This window comes from Lathyrus oleraceus, chromosome 4 (genome assembly GCF_024323335.1).
Source record: "Lathyrus oleraceus cultivar Zhongwan6 chromosome 4, CAAS_Psat_ZW6_1.0, whole genome shotgun sequence".
Lineage (NCBI taxonomy): Eukaryota > Viridiplantae > Streptophyta > Magnoliopsida > Fabales > Fabaceae > Lathyrus > Lathyrus oleraceus.
In genome coordinates this window covers 162,656,498-162,663,653 of record NC_066582.1, presented here as the reverse complement: position 1 = coordinate 162,663,653, position 7,156 = coordinate 162,656,498, and positions in this window count along the sequence as shown.

Sequence of the window (7,156 nt, the reverse complement as noted above, 5' to 3'; positions counted from 1 at the left end):
TGAACCATACTACCTTGTTGATTTCTAAGATGGATCCAGTGAAGTACATCTTTGAGAAGCCGACTCTCACCGGACGTGTTGCCCGTTGGCAGATGATCTTAACAGAGTACGATATCCAGTACACGTCACAGAAGGCCATCAAAGGTAGTATTCTGTCAGACTATCTCGCCGAACAACCGATTGATGATTATCAGCCGATGATGTTTGAATTCCCTGATGAAGACATCATGTATCTTAAGATGAAAGATTGTGAAGAGCCTCTTGTCGAGGAGGGACTGGATGATGACAAGTGGACGATGATGTTTGATGGGGCTGTGAATGTGAACGGTAACGGTGTTGGTGCAGTGCTGATCAATCCAAAAGGTGCTCATATACCCTTTTCTGCTAGATTGACTTTTGATGTCACCAACAACGAGGCTGAATATGAGGCTTGTATCATGGGGATAGAAGAAGCCATTGATCTGAGGATCAAAACTCTTGACATATATGGAGATTCCGCTCTAATGATCAACCAGGTCAATGGAGATTGGAATACCAACCAGCCGCATTTGATTCCGTATAGAGATTACACCAGATGAATACTGACGTTCTTCAAGAAGGTGAAGTTGTACCATGTCCCCCGGGATGAGAATCAAATGGCTGATGCCTTGGCTACTTTGTCGTCCATGATCAAAGTTCATTGGTGGAATCATGTGCCACATGTTGCGGTGAATCGACTCGAGAGGCCTGCGTATGTGTTTGCAGCCGAGTCTGTGGTTGATGAGAAGCCGTGGTACTATGATATTAAGAACTTCCTTAAGAGCCAGGAGTATCCTGAAGGTGCATCGAAGAATGACAAGAAAACCCTGAGAAGGCTAGCTGGAAGCTTTTATTTGAATCAGGATGATGTGTTGTACAAGAGAAACTTTGACATGGTCTTGCTCAGATGCGTGGATAGACACGAAGCAGACATGTTAATGCAAGAAGTGCATGAAGGTTCGTTTGGTACCCATGCTGGTGGTCATGCAATGTCGAAGAAATTGTTGAGAGCCGGTTATTACTGGATGACTATGGAATCCGATTGTTTCAAGTACGCTCGGAAGTGCCATAAGTGTCAGATTTATGCTGATAAGGTGCATGTACCACCAAGCCCTCTGAACGTCATGAACTCGCCTTGGCCGTTTGCCATGTGGGGCATTGATATGATTGGGAAGATTGAGCCTACTGCTTCGAATGGGCCTCGCTTCATCCTGGTTGCGATTGACTACTTCACCAAATGGGTGGAAGCAGCTTCCTATTCTAATGTTACCAAACAAGTGGTTGCTCGGTTCATCAAGAAAGAAATCATCTGTCGTTATGGAGTTCCTGAGAGAATCATCACTGATAATGGTTCGAATCTCAATAACAAGATGATGAAAGAGCTTTGTAGAGATTTCAAGATTGAACATCACAATTCTTCTCCTTACAGACCGAAGATGAATGGTGTTGTAGAGGCGGCAAATAAGAATATCAAGAAGATTGTGCAGAAGATGGTCGTAACGTACAAGGATTGGCATGAGATGCTGCCTTTTGCTTTGCATGGGTACCGTACCTCAGTACGTACGTCGACCGGGGCAACCCCGTACTCCCTTGTGTATGGTATGGAAGCAGTCCTACCTATTGAAGTGGAGATCCCTTCTCTGAGAGTTTTGTTGGATGTCAAGCTGGATGAAGCCGAATGGATTCGGACAAGGTTTAATGAGTTGAGCCTTATCGAAGAGAGACGGCTAGCAGCTGTGTGCCATGGGTAGTTGTATCAGAGAAGGATGAAGGGAGCCTTTGATCAGAAAGTGCGTCCTCGAAGCTATTAGACTGGCGATCTAGTTTTGAAGAGGATCCTTCCTCCAGGTACAGATAACAGGGGCAAGTGGACTCCTAATTATGAAGGTCCATACGTTGTGAAGAAGGTTTTCTCCGGTGGAGCCTTGATGCTTACAACTATGGATGGTGAAGATTTTCCATCCCCTGTTAACTCAGATGTAGTCAAAAGATACTTCGCATAAATTGACCCGCTGGACAAAAAGAATAAAAGAGTCCAGGCAAAAAAGGGCATCCCGGCGAACCAAAAAAAAAACAGAAAGAAAAGGTTCGGGCAAAAATTAGGGATAAAAATGAAAAGAATTTGTACACCCGGTAAGTCGAAAACCCACAAGGGCGACTTAGGCAAAAATGGGTATCCCGGTGGATTGAAAACCTGAAAGGGCGATCCAGCCAAAAGAGAGATTAAAGCGAAGACTACAGTCCGAGTTATCTGTACTTCATCGTGCTTTTTCGTCTGCCATCTCGAAAGATGTGATCGGTCCAGTCATTCTTCTCAGAAAGCAAGGAGTTGGGAGAAAAAACTGAGGATCTGTGAGTTATAACAGAACTGGGAAATAGTGGATGCCGTGTTCACATTGCCATTAGGATAGATTTTTCCTTTTGTGCGCAATTACCTCTTTCTAGGAATTGCTTCCCAATGTATTCGCCTGTTCAGGCCCATTTTCAATCAATAAAAGTCGTTATTCAGATAAAAAGCTCTCTTGTTTTTATTTTGCTGTTTTGTTTACAAAAACGTCCGAATTTTTGATAAACATTGCATATAAAAACATGAAGGCTAAACAATAACGTGCAGAAAGATAAAACACTTGAAAATCATTTTGAATGTTGAGGACACTTGAGCGTATCTTGTCCATGTATCCTCTGGGACATTTTGTTGTGTTGTTTTGCATGTTGTCATCTGTAGGGATGTTTCCACAGCAGATATTTCCCAAGCAAGTATGGAAGCTGTCAGAGCTATGTTCCCCTGCAGAGACGCCTTTGGATATTGTCTTCTATCCCCAGCAGGCCTGGAAGTGGGTGTATTCCCCAGCAAATATTTCCCCAGTTGAGATCCCCACTGAGTATGAAGGATGTGGTATCCCTAGCGGAGGTGTCAGTGGAGTGTTGTTCCCCAGCAGTCGGGTTTGAAGTACTGTTATCCCCAGCGTGGTCGTGAGCGCTCATCCCTAGCAGGGTTGTGGATGTCTCTCCCCAGCACAGAGTCTAGTATATTACTTTCCCCACCAGCGTTTTGCTCTTCCTCAGCAGAGTTGGTGTGTTATTCCCCGACAGAGTTATCCCTAGCAGATCTCCCGAATAGAGATTTGTGTTGATTGATTTTCCTCAGCAAGTCCCCGAGTGGAGCGGGTTCAAAGAAATTTATCTCCAGCAGAGTTTGTCCTACCTGTGGATTGGTAGAGTTTTCCGTAGCGGAGTGATATCTGCATCCCCCAGCTGAGTCTATCCTACCTGTGGATTGGGTGGGTCGCCCCCAGCGGAGTAGCATTTATTTCCCAAAGCAGAGTTTATCCTATTTGTGGATTGGTTGGCTTTCCCCAGTGAAGTCGCCTGATTATCCCTAGCAAAGTCGATTTGTTACTCCCCCAGCGAGTTGCCTTGTTTACTTTCCCCAGTGGAGTCGTATTGATGGTTCCTCAGCGCAGTCGCCGTTGGGTAGTCCTCAGCAAGGTTGTATTTATTGTTTCCCCGAGCGGAGTCCCCGAGTGGATTGGGTCCTACGAAGGATGTCCCCAGCGGAGCCTATCCTTTCCCCAGCAACAGTGTTATTTCTCCAGCATGAGTGAGAAGTCGGTATTCTCCCCGCAGAGTATTCCTCAAGCAGAGTCTCCCCACAGAGTTGGAGTATCTGATCAGTGTTGGCTCCCCGGCGAGAGTTTTCATCATTTTTGCATTTGGCATATAGTAATCATTGCACCCTCAAATTGCGTAGCATTTCCATTCGATGTGGAGCATTACGCCATAAAAATTCAAACATATGCATTCATGTGTTAACCATCAGACCATATCCCCGGCAGAGGCGGATCGTTGTTCAATATCTGTACGGCACGTTTGCTACAGTGGCTCCTGACAGCATTCAGGATTGATACCCCTAGAGGGGTATACTTCCTCATCCGTTGGTGACGGGAAGCCTGTTTTCTCCCTAGTGAGATCCCCCAGCAAGTGTTTAGCCTTGCCCTGACATATGTAGAGGTCATCTTGTGATACTGGTCAGTGTCATGTTAGCGCCCGCGTGTGTTCTTTCTTTGGTGTCAGTCAACACCATCTTTCGGTGTACACATCGAGTCTTTCCCAGTCATTCGTTAATGTCTGGTCGTCTTTCTTTGGTGTCGGTAAACACCATCTTTCGGTGTCGGTAAACATCGAGTCTCATCCAGTCATCGGTCAGTGTCTGGTCTTCTTTCGATGTTCGTAATACCCTCCCCAGAGGTTACCTCTCCGTTGGTTTCGATAAATGTTGAGTTTTTTCTAGTCGTCCGCGAACGTCTAGTTGAATTATCCCCTATAAGATTTACCTCTCTGTTGGTTTTGATAAACGTGGAGTTTTTCCTATGCGTCCGTTGACGTATAGTTGTATGTTCCCCACAGATCATTTATTAATGGTTGTTGAGTCCCCTCAAAGTTACCTCTCCGTTGGTTTCGATAAACGTTGAGTTTTTCCCATTCGTCCGTTGATGATTGGTTGTGTTCACCTCTTCCCTATAAGATTCTCCTCTCCGTTGGTGTCGATAAACGTTGAGTTTTTCCTATTCGCCCGTTGGCGTCTAGTTGTACCCTTCCCCATGTGGATTTACCTCTCCGTTGGTTTCGATAAACATTGAGTTTTTCTCATTCGTCCGTTGACGTCTGATTGTATATCCTAGTCCCCAGTCATTCGTTAATGTCTGGTGAGTCCCAGCCAGAATCCCCAGTAGAGTCGTCGGTGGACGTCCTATTCGGTTTTGTTGCATCCACGAAAAACAACCGGCGGGCTAAAACAAAACAACACAGAGCCGCCACCGTGCGTTATTTATCCCAAAGAGGGAAAGGAAACGCTCGAAGTAAACCTGGAAAATACATGGTCTCGTGACCAAAGAGATGGGATCGGGAGTCGGTTATGCGAAGGGAAGGTATTAGCACCCTTACGCATCCGTCGTACTCGACGGGATCCACGCTCTGAAAGATAGAAAAAGGTTGCTAAAACAAACATCACACACACAAACACTAAAAACAACATAGGTGGGGGAAAAGAGGAACGGGCTCGCTAGGATATCGCATCCTATGCCTACGTATCTCATCTGGAATGAGAATCAGAGCTACCGTAGTTCGGCTCACGCACGCCGAAACAAAACACAACACAAAAGGCAAACATGGAACCCGAACGCCAATTGCTGGACTTACATCAGCTTCCGAACCAAACAAACCCACACTGGAAACCAGATGCCACTTGATGGACTTATACCGGACTCCAAGCACACAACAAGCAGGATACGGAATGCTAATGGCTGGGCTTACATCCGTCTCCTAACGCACACAAGAAGAAACAAGCAACAAGTTACTAAGGAGTCTGGCACTCGAGCCTAGTAACTGTCAAGCAAACACACACAAAAAGAAAAAAAGGGTGCCCGAAGAGATCTCGTACGACCTCCTGCCTACGTACCTCATCTGGTACGAGGATCAGGGCAACGTAGTTCCCCTGAACAAGGGAGAAAGACTAGCCTAACCAGATACAGAGGGAGACACAACTAGGGAGACTATGACTCGAGCCTAGATGTTATCATGCATATCATCCCTAAGTTAAGGTTGCTATCTAACTTTCTCAGGCAGCAAGCTAATCCTAACCAGGCAAAGCAAAGCATGCAAGCATAATCAAAACAAAGCAAACATTCACAATTAGCACACACTATATACAGACAAAGTGGGCTCACACAAGGGTTAGGCTGCAAAAGCAAACCAACTGTATTAGGTGATGTTAGCTCTTAACCCTAACATTGAGAGTTAGGGTGAAGCAGATGAAATAGGAAGTGAGGGGTGTGCCTCACAGCTCTTATCCCTGGCCAGGGAGAGCTTCAGACAAAGGAAGTGTGGGTTCAGAAAGTGGGAACCCTTCTACACTTATGACACTGACTCAATTGTACAACTGTACAAGGATCTTGGGTTAATGTCCACAATGCATCAACACCAGTTGTGTGAGCAAAGGGATGACTCAACAAGAATAGCAGGAGACGGATTGCACATCTCTTGTATCTGCCAATTGCCTTATCAAAGGTCTTTTCCTGCTTGGGGACAAAAATAAACAAGCACAAGCATTGCCTCTTAAGGAGGACTTCAGACTGGTGCCTGGCCAAGTAACAGACCAAGTCTTCCAGACTACATGGAGTTAGTGATGCTATACCTCAATTGGTTAAAACAACCAAGCAGCAGAAAAGCAAGTTCACAATGAACTATAGCAACTAAGGTACCTGAAATCAATCTAACATAATCAGTACTCAGCTCAAACAGTTAAACGGACAAACTAATGGTCAACAATTAACTATACACAAGCAATGCATCAAGCAAAGCATAAGCAAATGCTCAAAACAAATGACTTAGAAGCCACCTACAAAACAAACTTAATGTTAACCAACATCAATCAAACAAGCAACTTAAGCCAATTGAATCAATTCCTCCATGCCATATGCTTTTTGTCTTGAAAACACAACTCAAACATTAAGCACTAACCACTAGGACATGGCCTAGGGTCAAAATGGGAGCAATAAACCAAAACAGAACATGAAAATTATCAAAATCCAAGATCAATCAAATAAGAAACAAATCCAAGTGGTCTCATATTCATATCATCAACCAATATCATTTCATAAAGCATTTAGTGCAAAGCATGCAATTTAGAACCTCATAGGACCAAACAGAAAGATCCAATTCAAATCAACTCACAAACATTTTAATAAATCCCCAAAAAATTCATGGTCAAACAGCATTCATAACATGATATACACACCAAATTTCAAGCCATTTGGACAATTGGAAGCAAGTCAATTTAAATCCATAAGTCAAGGTATGCATATACAAGTCCATACAAGGCACCAAATCATGCATCAACTTCAAGCAAGCACAAAACAGAATTGGCATAAGATAAATGAACCAAATCAAAGCCATGACACACTTCAAGATGTCTAGAACACACATGCAAAATTTTAAGTCCATCCAATAAACAACAAGAATTTCACAAATCAAATGAGATCATGACTCACAAAAAGTTCACATTTGGTCAAACAGGGAAGAAAACCTCAATCAAATTGGAAATGCATTCAAAAAATCCACAAAAACTCACATTCAAACT